At 39.6% G+C, this 15,424-nt stretch overlaps 1 pseudogene; it reads left to right on the top strand.

Moving 5' to 3' along the window:
- Window positions 1–12,358: 12,358 nt before the first annotated feature.
- On the top strand, window positions 12,359–14,656 carry LOC149747863 (H/ACA ribonucleoprotein complex subunit 3 pseudogene; annotated as a pseudogene).
- The last annotated feature ends 768 nt before the right edge of the window (window positions 14,657–15,424 follow it).

Genomic DNA, 15,424 nt, shown 5'->3' with positions numbered 1-15,424 from the left:
TACGGAGGGTCTTTGATTTTCCTGATGCGCTTTGAAAGTGCAAATTCTTTAAAATGACAAGCATTTATTGAATCATCATGTGCCAGGCATTGAACCAAGCTCAGATTATCACTGAAGTCTGGATAGAGACCATCACAGAGGGAAATACCAATATGCTCTATTTCATTGATGAGGAAAGGGAGACAGAGTGATTAAGTAACTTAGTGACACAGCTTAAGTAAGTGGCGGAGATGAAAGATGAACCCAGGCAGGTTTACTCCAAAACACTACCTTACCTAATTCTGCTTTCTTTATATAAACAAACAAACAAACAAATAAATAAATCAAGGAAGTGAAAGAAAATATTGTCTAAATGGTTGCAGAAAACAAATCCCTCAATCCAGTCAGCGGTGGTTCCAGTAGCCCGATGCGTGGTCTTTGGGCTGGGCTAGCTCATTCTCCATTATCACACTGACACGTGACGACGGGTCCAAAGAAGACAGAGGCCGAGACTGCTGCTTCCTTGCACGATAGTTTGCCTTCCTGCTGCATGAGTGTTCTGATGTCTCTCTTAAGTGTGAGCCCAAGAAAAGTCCAGGGCTTAAATAAGCTACAGGCAAATTATCCTCACAGGAGCCCCGTGATAGTTGAAAAAAAAAATTTGTGTCTTTCTCAATTAACAAAATACAGGTGGGTTAAATAGTAAGTAAAAACTATACATTTTTTTCGTCCAATATTTTCAAGATATGAGCCAAAACAAAAGTAGTACTTTTTCATGATTGTCATTAAATACTGTTTTGTTTCACGGAAAATTTTCCTTCCTCTTTGGATAAAGACCAACCAAAGCCCACTCTACCAAGAACCCATGTGTGTCAGTATTACCTGTATTATTTCAGGGCCTGGTTTCAAGGGTACTCTGCAGGGAGAGCTTTAGAGGGCTGTTACAGCTACCACCTTATGTATTTTCCTCACATGAACAGAAACCGCCCAAAAGTTATCTGACAGAAACACTGCCCCTCAGAACACAGACGATTCCTGTAAGGTGTCCTTAAGCAATGGTATGAGCTTGCAGGCATCGGTCTGTCTCTGGCTCCCTCTGTGTTGGTGGTAACTCCTGGGTGCCAGCAACCCAGGCAGCCTGTCCAGCCATCCCTGGTCCCTGGCCTCCGCCTCACAGTATCAGGAGGGTCGATCCTCTGTAGCACTTTTTGGCCTTTTCATAATTATGCTTTATAACTTAATATGTGCTGTATTTACCAATGGAATTAGATCCAGGGTGGGAGAAATGTAAAACAGCCCCTGCTTTGGGGGTTTGTAAATAATCTCCTCTTTGTTCAGCTTCCCCCAGGTCAGGCTCCTGTGTGGGGAGTAATTCCATATGGGAATCTGACTTGAGTGCCATCTAAGTAAACCTTAAAGGGAATCTTGGCAGCATCTCCCAAGCCATAAGGAAATCATTCTCAGTAACTGGTGAGGATTTTCTGATAGCTTTGTATTTTATATATATATATATATATATATATGTGTGTATTTTTTAAAACATTGAACCTGAAGACTCTTTCTATGGTTAAGATCTCCAGAGTTCACTCAGGAATGGGGAATTGAGATCTAATGTGAGAAGAATCATCCAGAAAATAACTGAGGTTCATTATTCAGTGAATTTCTACATTTCAAATTTCAGCCCTTGTGTTAGCCACATGCCCTGTTAATTTGGCAAGATGGGGTTTGTCTATGGTGCCATGCTAAACCTATTTTTAAATTTAAAAGTTCAGAGACACCTTTTTAATAAACATTTACAATTCTATTACAAAATTAAAGGTTATCAACAGCTAAGAAATTTTTTTTTCCGCAGGGTGGAGAGAAGTGGTGGGAAGGTTAGCAAGCCTTCATACTACTTAAATATGTCTTTCAGTTACCTGTGTACCTTGTTAATACCCACATCTGCTATGTAATTAGTCCTGATGTTTTTTCTGCATAAAGGTAAAATATGTAGAAAGTGTCTGTTAATGTAAGAGATAGAATGTTTTATTTTTGAAATTCATTTTTCTTTCATGGACACTGAAATGTCCATGAAAGAAATGTCTTTCATGGACATTGTCTTTCATGGTCACTGAAATGTCCATGTTGCTCCATTTAAAGTCCCCAAAAGGAAATAAGACAGAGAATTGTATCACTTTTTCATATCCCCTTTGGTTGGTTTACGGCCAGGTCTCCTTTTTTAGAGACTGTATGTCATACTGTATTGTTCCAAATTTTTATTCTTTTCTCAAGTTCCCCTCATCCTGCAGACATCATGTCATTTTACTTCAGTGACCATGACTAAATGAGGACTTACAAAATATGTATATATAACAAAATATGTATATATAACTCTCGCACCTTACAACAATTAACAGTAACTTCTTGCCACTTAGTATGTGGCATTTTGTAAAAGGAAGAGACTGAGATCAGGCATGAAAATTTGTCCTTGTGTCTCAAAGTCCTGAGGCCTCTCTTTGGACACTCCTAGGCTTCAGCCCTTCCACAGCTCTCTTCATCACCTTGCCCTCATCTTTTTCCTCTCTCTTTTGACTCCTCTCTGCTCCTCCTGGAGATGTTTAAGCGTGCTAGTGTTCATCTGACACATACTTAGGTACATATCTACACACACATGCACACACGGTCTCCCAGATGAGGCCAGCCTTCAGTTCATCAGGCCTCTTTACTGCTCAGCTACTCTTAACTCAACCCCCACAGCTGCTGCTTTAAATCCTGAGAGTGACTTAAATCCCACTCTGAGTTGAAGACTAGGTGCTCTGTAGTCCTTGCTTTCCTGAAACATCTCAGTATCTCTTCCCAATATCTCAAAATAGATCTGTGTCTTTGCCTGCTTATCTCATGAACCAGGTGACTTTCCTCTGTCAAATGAGAATGCTGGGGCTCCGTATCTCAAAAAGCTGTGGTGGACATTCAACGAAGCAATGACCCTGGAGCCCTCCATGGACAGCAAGTGCACGATAGAAGTTGGCGTATACTGTTATGGGCCTCTGAGAAAACGATCAAGCAGTTTTCCACATCTCCTTCATTTGTCATCCAGTCAGCATCCAACTAACATGTACCCAGTGCCTCCATGGATGATATTAACTCGCTACTGGCAATACAGACAAAACACGTGTGGCCCCAGAGTCAAGAGGTCCGCAGTCAGGGGAAGAGGTGAAGGAGGACCCAGATGCCCTTCTACTCCTCGTCCACTTCCCCCTGTGCTGCCCCTCCTCGGATGCCCACCTCTCATGGCCTCCCCTTGACTGACCGATCCCCCGATGGATCGGGATTCACTTTTCTTCTGAACTCCCTGTGTTGATGTTCTCAGCCAGCTTGGCAGCTGCTCCCTCACGTTCTCTAGTGTGTTTATCTGGGCTCTTTCATTAACAGCAAAGACCCTCATCACAGGGACCGTTCCGTATCCTTCTGCAGCCCTGCCCCCAGCACAGTACCTGCACATGATAGAAACAAGATGAGTTTCTGTTGGATGAGTGACTACACGCTCCCTCACCAATGATGGTGATGTATTTCAGGTTATTTCATCTTGTTCTACAGTCAATATTATAAAACTTCCTGTGGCTTGTGCTACCCATAATAACATTCTGGATTCTATAAACATTATAGTTGCTTCATGATTCATTTTTAAAAAATATTTTATTTATTTATCTATATTTATCATTTTGGCTGCGCCAGGTCTTAGTTGCGGCAGGTGGGATCTTCCTTGCAGCGTGCAGCCTTATTAGTTGTGGCATGCAGGATCTAGTTCCCCAACCAGGGATCGAACCCAGGCCCCCTGCATTGGGAGCCTGGAGCCTAACCCACTGGACCACCAGGGAAGTCCCGCTTCATGTTTTCTTTATGGGGGAAGGGTTGCAACTTGCTTTCAATCTTCTGATTTTGAGACATGAAGTCTCATCCGTGTAAATGATGTTCCCCTGTTACTTGAATACTGAAGGAGATGATGTGTATGTGACACCCTGGGGGCAGTTTCTGGCTTCTGTGGGTATGAGCACCATGCCTCCCACCTCTGCTCCCCTCTTAAATCCACCTTGCCTCCTAATTTGCCCAGGGCCTCTTTCTGCACTTCTTATGTATATTCCATATTTCTAAGTTATATTACATGACTTAGATCCATTTCAAGAATACTTTTCCCAAATCTTACCCTGTTATTGTGTGAGATACTACCACAAATTCAACTTTTGTCTTTTCTTCCCAAAATCCCCCTCTTTCCCCTCAAACTTTCCTCCATCTTTCTATACATCTCCCCCGCTCTTGACAGGGTCTTCTTCCAGAATTTATGCTGTTCATGTACTTAAAAAGGCCCTTTGTGTCTTATTGAGGCTGAGGGAAATGTAAATTCCTGAGCTTGTTACATTAGCTGCTTCACAACTGAGCCCCAAACTACCTTCTTGGTCTTCTCCATCTGTCCCCCCAGACACCCTAGGTTTCTGCTGCACTGGGTTTTTCAATCTTCCTGGAATGCACCATGCCTTTCACTCTCCTAGTCTTGGCATGGGCTGTTCTCTGTGTGGAATGCTCCACAGCTATTCTTTATTAAGAAAGTTCCTCTTCATCCTTCATGGCACAGAGTTCTCAAGTGATGCCTGAAGTCCAACTCCCTTTGGGAACGTTTTACACTTCCTTTCTGGGCTCTCACTGTACTTGGTTCCTACTTCTCTTATCATGTTTATCAAGTGTTCAGTAAGTTGTAGTCATGTTTTTTTAATTACAAAAGCAATAGGTGAGTTAAAAAAATGGACACAATACAGAAACGTGTACAGTAAGAAAGAGAATGCACACAATTTTTCGATCTTTCTTTTTCATTTAACAATGTATCATGGGCATTCTTCTACATCAGTTTCTATATATCTCTTGGTCTCTTTAATGGATATATAATATTTTATAGTATGGATGTGCCATGGTTTACTTAGCTATTCCCCTTTTGATAGATATCTATTTCTTTCCAATTTTTATTTATTATTTTACATTACATATGTACATACATACAATAAACATCTTTGCAAATAGATCTTTTTGCATCTGTGACTGAATTTCTGTAGAATAGTTTCCTAGAAGTAAAATTGCTGGGCCGAAGAGTATCTTCAATTTTGAGACAGACTACCCAGTTGCCTTCCAAAGAAACTGTAAAAGTGGACTCTTCCCCCAATAGTATAGTGAGACTATATCCTTGTCCTTTAACAGTTTCCTACCTTGTTTCATGTAGTCTTGTATATTTCTTGACTTTATTCCCAGGTACTCAATAATTTTGTGAGCTATTAACATGTGGACCTTTTTCTATAACTATTTTTTTCTAATTTGGAATTGATAGTGTATAGGAAAGTGCTAATTTTTGTGTATATATCTTGTATCACTTATCTTTTATTTACTCTTATGTCTAATAGTATTTAGTTGATCCCTTTGGATTTTCTGTATAAACAATAATATTTCTTTTCTAATATGTGCAATTCTTTCTTTTTATTTCTATATTAATACATTTTTAAACATCAATAACATATTTAATTTTATCAAGTGGCTTTTTGGCACTCAAGATGATAGTACATTTCTTTCTAATTTCCTAATTTGAAATATTCTTTCCAAATGTTGAAACATCTTTGCATTCCTGACCAAAACCTGCTTCAGAGAATTATTCTTTTAATATACTTCTGTTTTCAGTATGCTAATGTTTAACCTTAGACCTTTTCCTCTATTTTTTCAGTTGAAGTCATTTTCTTGTATTTGCCTCTATTTGAATATGGGCTCTTTGAGGACAGGAACCATATATTGTTCAACTGTAAATGCCCCTCATCTCACATAACACCTGGTACACCGTAGATGCTAAAACTATGCCTGTATTTGTGTTCTGAAGTCCTGGATTCAAATCCCAGTTCTGCCTCTTACTAATGATGTGGACCGGTTACTTAATATCAGTCTGTTTCACCATTTGTAAAACGTGATATTACTTCCTTAAAGGCTCTATGTAAAGATTAAACAAAAGAACATGTGTAAAGTATATATTACAGTGTTTAGAGCATAAAAAGTAAGTAGGTTTCTCTCCTTTTGTTTTGCCCCTGCTATAGAAAAACAATCTGAATTTATTTGTCATGGGAGAGTTATCAGGGCAATCCAGGAATTTTTAACCGATAAGATTATGGGTGACTCTGAACCTCCACATTTTCACTGCAAAATGAACGGATGGCTGTCAGCCTTCTTTTGATCACTGTCATCAAATAAATACTCGTTAGGCAGCTCATAATTACAGCTTGAGAAAAACTGAATATCATATAGATGGCAGGAGCCAATTAGTAAAAAATTTACATTGGAATTATAGTTCATCATTTCACGTTTTCTACTTTAACAACGTGTGTGCACACTTGCTACACATTTTTTTTTTTACATCTTTATTGGAGTATAATTGCTTTACAATGTTGTGTTCGTTTCCCCTGTTTAACAAAGTGAATCAGCTATATGTATACATATATCCCCATATCCCCTCCCTCTTGCGTCTCCCTCCCACCCTCCCTATCCCACCCCTCTAGGTGGTCACAAAGCATCGAGCTGATCTCCCTGTGCCATGCGGCTGCTTCCCACTAGCTGCCTATTTTACATTTGGTAGTGTATATATGTCAGTGCTACTCTCTCACTTTGTCCCAGCCTCCCCTTCCCCCACTGTGCCCTCAAGTCTGTTCTCTACATCTGCGTCTTTATTGCTGCCCTGCCACTAGGCTCATTAGTACCATTTTTCTTAGATTCCATATATATGTGTTAGCATACGGTATTTGTTTTTCTCTTTCTGACTTACTTCACTCTGTATGACAGACTTTAGGTCCATCCACCACACTACAAATAACTCAATTTCGTTCCTTTTTGCCACACATCTTAAAATTTTTTTTTTATTCTATCCCTGTTAGAACTGGAAAGGATAGAATTGATGCTGACTGATTTAAGTCACCAGTTTAGCAGTAAGCATGAGAATTTTGTGATGAGATTGGTCTAATTTGAGGTTTTTATTTCTTCAAAAAGAGAAAAAAAAAGTAACTAGACTGTATAAACCTGAAACCTCCCTCCCCCAAACTGAAATATCAATGTTTTCTCATATACAGGAGAATAAATTCTATTGCCTATGCATGAAGTTGAATCAATGCCTCTGGTGTCATTTCGCTGAATGGTTTCAAATAGGAATACAAAGCCCAAATGAAACTAAGATGAGATGGTAGAAATTGTGACAGGGCTATTTTTGAAATGATGCTCTTAGGAAAAGCTGCTGATTGAAATCGATACCTCAAGACCTGGAATTTGAAAAGACCATTTCTGAGACCTGAGAGGGTCACTGAATAGAAGTGTCAGTTGATGGTATTCAGACCATGCAATTGCTTTCACCAAGGTGCCTCTGTGTTTACTTAAGTGACTTGTGGTAGCTGGTGGCTGAGCATACATTGAGAGAGTCTCCCTCCATCCAGGCTCCGGGGATGAGGAGACTAGAGAGGACATTGTCTGGGGTCTAAATGAGTAAGTCCTGGTGTGCTATATTGAAAGAAATGAATCGAACTGCATTTTCCTTTTCATTTATCCCCTGGAAAGAAGATTTTGTGAAGGGTATGAAGAATATAAACCTTTTAAATATTAAAAAAGATCAGTGCACCCCAAACCTTGCAATATCTATTTCAGACCAAACCCTATTTACTAAATTATAATTGATCAGAAAAAATCATTTGTACAGATCTCTGCTAATGTTTCCATTTTTCTCCAAGGAGTCATTTCCTTTTTGTTAAGTGTGAGATTTGTGTGTGTGTGGTGATGGCCTGGGGTGTGGGGTGACACAGAGGCTATTCACACAATTCAAATTGCTTTACATAGAAGTTACCAGATTGCTTAATTACACTAAGATTTGAGATGATGGTGTGGGGAGAAATGTAGTTTAATGAAGCTATCAGCCTTTTAGGTTTTTTTTTTTTTTTAATAGCATTAGCTTTTAAAATTTAAATTACAGGGAAATCTGATTTGTCGTTTTTTGTATGTCAAAGTGAGTAAATCGCATTTTAGTGTCTCTAGCACATGGGGTGTATCTTAATTATTAATTTTGTTCACTAAATTTGAGATTGTTCGTTTGAATGAAACTGAACATTTCAAGTACTCTGAACCCAGCTCTCCACTTTCCCATCAACCCATGGGACTGTCCCAGATTCGTGTGCATGTCACAGGTGCAGGTGACCATCACAGATATGGGAGTAACAATCCTCACCCCCCAGCCAGACTCTGTCACACAGCTGCAGAGCTGGACACACTCTTCAGAACCATAAACATGGCCAAACTGAATGTAAATTAAGCTTTGGATTCTGAATCAATGTTTTAAAATGTCAGAAGAACAGTTTGGAATGCCACACTGGCCCATCAGCTGCCTTGGTTTTGTAAGAACATGTTTAAAAGGGGGAGCCTGTTGTTGCCTCCCCTGTTCTGAGGAACCCTCCCAGTGGACAAGCTCTGAACACCGTGGCAGGATGTGAGGTAAGGTGGGGCTGGCTGGTTGGGAGCATTAGGAGGAAAACCAGCCTCAGAAGTTGTAGGTGTCCAACTGTGTCCTGGGGACTAACACATCTGACTTGGAATCAGAGCCTGATTCTTGGACATTTACATTACATGGTTACTATAGCTACCGAAACTCTGCCTACAAGACCCACCAATGTAAATTTGTCTACTAGGTCCTTTTAAAGAAAAACAAAAAACAAAAAACAGTTGATGAGATAGGTTAAGCCTAACTGGAGAAATTCTCCGCCATTTCTGGCAGAAAACTCATAAAACCAAGCATTTTAAGAACTCATAAGACCAAGCACTTTAAATGTGACCTCAAAGCCAAAATCTTGCTAATATGCATTCTATTATACCAGCAATATGACCTTGAGCAAAGAACTTGATCTCTCTAAGTCTCAGTATCTTTGACCATAAAATGGGGATAAGAAGAGTCCCTACTTTATAGGATTGATGGAAGGATTAAAGGAGTAATGTCTTCAAAGCATAGAAGCATCATACCTAGGACATAACGAGCTCAGAACTCAAATATTATTTGTTATGTATGATTAGTACTATGATTATTATAATCATTATTGTTTTGATATTGTTCTTTGAGCTAAATTCTGTAATTTTTGTTTCTAGGATTAAACGGAAATCAGAATTAATATTTATGGATTTTTTTTTATTCCGGGATTCTTTTCCAAAGGATGTTGCATCTCATCAAAAGCATTCTTCATAAAGAGAAAAAAAAACTGTTGGAATGTATGTGATAGTTTTATGTTTATTGCAGTTATTCAGTGGAATTCCAATATTATTCAGCATGTTTTATGCTTACAGAATTATTTAGGGTATAATCAAGAATACCATAATACTGTCTTTATACATGGGCACTGTTTTAAAAACTAGGCATAATTAGCAGGAAGATATTCATAGTGTAGGTCTGACATTATTATGACTTCAATATAAATTCCATGAGGTGGAGAAGACCCAAGAAAGAAGGCTACAGATTTATCATGGTATGATGCATTTGCAATATGGATTGTACTTATCTTTTTATTTGCCACAGACAATGTAAATTAGGAACATCTGAACGAAGATTCAAATAACTTAGCATCTGTAGCCCACTATAAAATATGCTGTTCCGATGCCTAGAGTAGAAACAGAAATTTACTGTTTTCTTACTCTACTGATATGATGATTTGGTTTTGGGTCCCAGAGGTAGCCTCCTACCAGTGATGAACAGGGAGCCATCCTGAAGAAAAGGTAGGGAAATGGCAGTGGATCACTTATTATTTCCTCCTCTTCTCTCTTTAGTGTTTTAAAGAAATTTTGCTCTTTGGTCAAGATGTTACTGATGAATAAAACCCTTTGAGGGGGTGAAGTTTGGGGTAACAATGTCTTTAACCCATTTTCCATCTCAATGTTATTTATTCTATTGATAAAATTATAAGATTTAAGAAATGTAAATGAGCTATTCAACATTTAAGTTCATATAAATATGTGCGAATTTGGGGGTGGCCTTAATGGCTCTAAATATTTCTGGTTGGATAACTTTCCCAGCATGCATGAAGAACTCCATGGTGTTCAGGGCATGAAATTAATCACGAGGGCAATAGACAAAGGGCAGAGGGCCTGCCACAAGCTGGGACCTCATCATGGGATTTTCATGTTTGCTCTTCCCCCAAACGTTATTATCCTCATTTAACAGATGAGGAACCTGAGGCTCTGAGATTTCTCTATGATTTACTCTAGGTCACTTGGGTCACAAGTCAGACTTTACAAAGCTTTCGTTTTGTAAAAAATAAAATATCATAATTTGGTTGAGGGTAAAGCTGTGGACATACAGCAGAGTAGTGGGCCTCAGACCCTTGAATGCCCTGGGAAATCCTAGACTGCTGTGAGGCTGGGAGCAAATCTTAGCTGTGAAACTGCCATGATGAGGACACGGGTGGCCAGAGGGTTTTTAGGGAGAGAGTAGAGGCAGGAGAGAGAACAAGAAGGGGCTGTGTTTCATCGTGGCACTTAACTCTGCTCAGCTTTCGGGCATGACAATGAGGAAGAGCAAGGGAAGATAGTGCGTCCTTCATTCACTCTGAATGGCTGGGTGCGTTTTTTTAAAATTAATTTTTATTGGAGTATAGTTGCTTTACAATGTTGTGTTAGTTTCTGCTGTACAGCAAAGTGAACCTGCTATACGTATACATATATCCCCTCTTTTCTGGATTTCCTTCCCATTTAGGTCACCACAGAGCACTGAGGAGAGTTCCCTGTGCTATACAGTAGGTTCTCATTAGTTATCTGTTTTATACATAGTAGTGTATATATGTCAATCCCAATCTCTCAATTCATTCCACCTTCCCTTCCCCCCCTTGGCATCCATATGTTTGTTCTCTACCTCTGTGTCTCTATTTCTGCTTTGCAAATAAGTTCATCTGTATCATTTTTCTGGATTCCACATATAAGCAATATCATACGATAGTTGTTTTTCTCTTTCTGACTTACTTCACTCTGTATGACGGTCTCTAAGTCCATCCACGTACCTGCAAATGGCACAATTTCATTACTTTTTATGGCTGAGTAATATTCCATTGTATATATGTGCCACATCTTCTTTAGCCATTCATCTGTTGATGGACATTTAGGTTGCTCCCATGTCCTGGCTATTGTAAATAGTGCTGCAATGAACATTGGGGTGCATGTGTCATTTTGAATTATGGCTGAGTGCATTTTTGAAGTGTTCTCAAGTTTTCTCATTAGACAGTAATTTGGAAAGTTTGTGTAAAAGTGGCAGACTCTCTGAGAGGGCTCCTCAGTCTTGTCTAACCTGCAGTCTGACTGAGGCCTTTTTCCCACTGGGGATAAGAGGGGCTTCTCTGTGTGGCACCCATTTAGCAACAAACAACAGCTGGGTAGTTTTGATCCAGTTATAGCTACTAATTTGCAAGTTGTTCTAAGCAGATCTGAGCTATCCCACAACTTTCTCTGAGCTGTGTGCCTTGAGTTCAGAAAGTGGAAACATGATGTGCCTCTGCCTCCCAGGCTACCATGAGAGCCTCAGCTTAATGCGGAACTGATTTCATTCTTTGAGCAATAATAGCACAGCGAGCACTTCAAAAAGACCAATCCATCTCCTCTCCGTAAAACGTTAATACCCTTCAATGTACCAAAAAACCCTCCCAAAACAAAACAAAACAAAAAACCCAACAGGCTTTCACGCTTTGCAAGGCAAACACCAACTGCAAAAAGCAAACAGGACCAAGAACATTTGAGTATCTTCTTTTGCAATCCATCCATTATCCATTATCCCATATTGTAAAAATTGGAGAAAATACATCCCCTCTGTGGCTTGCTGTAAGCTTGAGCTTTGCTTATTCATGGGGAGGGGAGAGGGACAACATCCTCCGCGGAAGAGACCTCAGCCCTATCCAGGAGGCTGGCTGTGTGAGGCTCCTTCTCCTAGGTGTTGGCTGTGCGACTTCACATCAAAGCCACCTTCTTCAGTTGGAATTGGGACCAGGGATCTGGGCAAGGAAATTTGGTCTTCAAGATGCACAAGAACATGAACTACTGAAGAGCCTGTGACTCTGTCATCCTGGCCCACCTAAACCCCTTTGGGAGATAACACCATGGAGTTCTTGGTTTCTCTTTGCCCTCATCAAATTTCCATACTGTCCAGAGTCAGTCTGATGCTTGGAGCACACAGCCACTTTCAGGGAGAGGGATTTTTGGTAGAGAGTGGGGACAGGAGGAAACTAGTAAACCGTTTCCTTAGTTGCATCACTTTTCCACCTATATTCAGGACTAGGGATCAGCCACTGGCTTGGAATACCAAGTAGTTGTTTTTCTACACAGAAGTGGCATGAGAAATATTTAACATATTGCACTGAGTATCAGTTTTAGAGAGTTTGTCACCCCTTAGTTTTTAATGACTGGTTGTGGTTAAGAACTTGGACTCTGGAACAAGATTCTCTATTCAAATTCTAGCTTTGCCCCAAACCAGCACCATCACCTTAGACAAGTCACTTAACTTCTCCAGGTCTCCATTTTCCCATCTGTAAAATGGGGTTAGTAATAGAACCTATCTCAAAGTATCCAGACCACCATCTGGTAAATACTCAGAATATGTGAGTTGGTGTTGTCTTATCAGAGGCATTAGGAAGGTAATTCAGTTTTATTTTGTGATTCCATTTTGTCAACATTATATAGGTAGCTTATTCTTCTTGCTGGAAAGTGATTGAAACAAACTCTCCTAGACTCAAAAGGTAAAATTTTTACAAAAACCAACTAGTGCTTTTTTGAAGGGATGTTTTTCCCCATTGATAACGATAGCATCTATAAAATGAACATAATTCCTGACACATTTCTGAGTTAACTCTTATAGGGTACCATCATGGAAGAAATAAATATGCTGGTGTATTTCAATGGCCTGACAGATACAAGTCACCTTTAGATTTGAATCACGTAATATTTTCTTTCTATTTGACAGGTCTATGTTTGTGAAAGTTGGTTGGTATATTACTCTTTGAAATGATACTCTCTATTTAATTGGTTTTCTAGGACCTTCTAGAAAGAAAGAAAGTGGAATTCTAGATCATTTTAAAGAAAGTGGAATTCTAGATCATTTTAAAATGAGAGCTATGAGACAGGGAAACTGAGGAAGATCATGTTCTTGATGGATAATACAACAGTGTTATGAGGTCACATAAAATACCTTCGCACTATTACTCTTTTCCACTCTGAGGACTCTCAGAAAAATAACTAAGAGAAGCTGAGCTGAGGACTGGGAGAAATAAGGAGCAGGATTATTACAAAATATGGAATTTAATGTTTCTTTAGGGCTTTGGTTTTATCCTTTTATTGCAAAGGATATTCTGTTTTTCTCTTAGTCAAGTAAAGGGACAGTACGAAACATATACATAGGTTTTGAAAGGTCTGTGGAAAGGATGTTGTACGGTCTCACACAGGGTATTTGGTGTACAATGTGCCTAAGATTTGTAAATTCATATACCACAATTAATGAAATAGCTAAAAATTTTTGAGCACCTACTATGGGCCAAGCCATTTAGTGCTCGTAAAATATCACATCATAACTATGCCATTGTTTTGATAGACTGTAAAGACATTGCTTTCTCTTTTCATCTTTACATCTCAAGTAGCCTGCCTACGAACGCCCTTTGTGCCAAGGATGATTAGTAAGAGTGAGGATGTCTTTTCAGAACCTTGTTCTCCTCTCTTCTGGGCATGCTGCTAGATTATATCCTCCAGTCTCTTTGCATCTAGGTGGGGCCAAATGATTAAATGCTGGCCAAGAAAAAGTGGTGGGAGTGATGCAGGCTACTTCTGCACTCTCTTGAGCTTCCTTTCTGTAGGCTGGATGGAGAAGATCCAGTGATGGATTCCAAGGCCATAGAATATGGAGAAGGTACTAGACAGGAGGAGTCTGGGTCCCACACTGGTGAGCAGAACTACCCTTACATTGGTCAGTTAGAGGCAGCTGTGGATGGAATTGGAACCTCTGACTTTGGTGTGGTCATGTTTTTCCAGTATTACCTCAAAGAGCAGGGGGACCAGGTCTATACAGTGAAGAAACTTGACCCTACGGGACAACAGACCCGCTCCACCCACCCCGTTCACTTCTCCCCAGATGACAAATATTCTTGACACCAAATCACCATCAATAAACGCTTCAAGGTGCTCATGACCCAGCAACCGTGCCCCATTCTCTGAGGATGTCTTAAAATTTCATGTCTCTTCTGCTGCCTGCTAGCCCTTAAGAGACTTTCTGAAACCAAGCTCTTCAATCTGTGAGCCTTCCTACGACCCTTGCTCTTTGGAATTCAGTCTCATCATTGCCTTTGATCATGCTTGTTGTGAGGCAATCATAGTAGTATCCTTTTTAAAGGGAAGAAGTTTAAATCTTCTTTTCATACTTTGAATCACTGCCAGGTTATTAAAATGATTTGAAAGAATAAAAGTACTACCCTTACACCTCATCCTGTAACGTCAACAGAAAACACTCTTGTTGAACTAAGCTCACTGAAATTTTGGAGTTGTTTGTTATACAAACTAACATTGCTTACCCTGACTAAAACAGTATGAATGCTTCTTTACTAACATAGAAATGACTCTAAATAGTAAGAGTAGTTAACATCTGTTCAATATTAACTAAATGCAAGGACTGAAGCTTAGAGAGGATAAGTTACTAGACCAAGGTCATGAGCTAATGAGTGACAGAATCAGCCGTGAAAGCAGGGCAGGATGGCCTTGAAGTCATGCATTTAACCATTTTGTTTTGATATTTTCCTATGAAATATAACATTTATTATAATTGTTTTTGTATTATAGAAGTAAATCATGGGGTGAAGTTTGCTTCAACTGTTTTTGCTCTAAGTAGCTATAAGTAACTATAATTTTCATAGCTGAAAATCTCTGTCCTTAGGTCATCGGGTACTCATTTCAGCACTTGAAACCATGTAAATAGATAGGTATCATCTTTACGGTTTTCTTCCCCAGCTGGGCCAGGATACCTCAACTGAGACATAACACAACAGGTCCACCCACTTTTCTGTTTTTGATTTGGCAGGATTACTTTTTATTCCCATTAGTTCCACATCACCCATGCTACTCTGTGCATTCCAACGGTCAAAGGAGTATGGTCTCTGAGTCCCAGTGGTCACAATCCTAGTGGTGATGGTGGAGGTGGTCTGTGTGAGCTTGGGTGGGCAGGGCTAGGAGAAATGCCAGAGAAGTGGCAAGATGGGTCTGGTAACCCAGTACATTTTTGTTCCATGGGAATCCGTTCTTTGTATTTCTTGTTTGTTGGAGCCTCCTGAAGAACATTTTTTTTCTATCTCCGAAGTAAAATGTACACACTCAAACTTCATCGACCTTAAGGAATTTTAAGTATGACTATATGGGT

This window comes from Delphinapterus leucas, chromosome 12, assembly GCF_059928025.1.
Source record: "Delphinapterus leucas isolate spDelLeu-1000000601 "Yukka" chromosome 12, BTC_Dleu_Yukka2, whole genome shotgun sequence".
In the NCBI taxonomy this organism is placed as follows: Eukaryota; Metazoa; Chordata; class Mammalia; order Artiodactyla; family Monodontidae; genus Delphinapterus; species Delphinapterus leucas.
The sequence above is the reverse complement of the archived record's forward strand: the minus strand, read 5'-3'. Positions and strand labels throughout refer to the sequence as shown.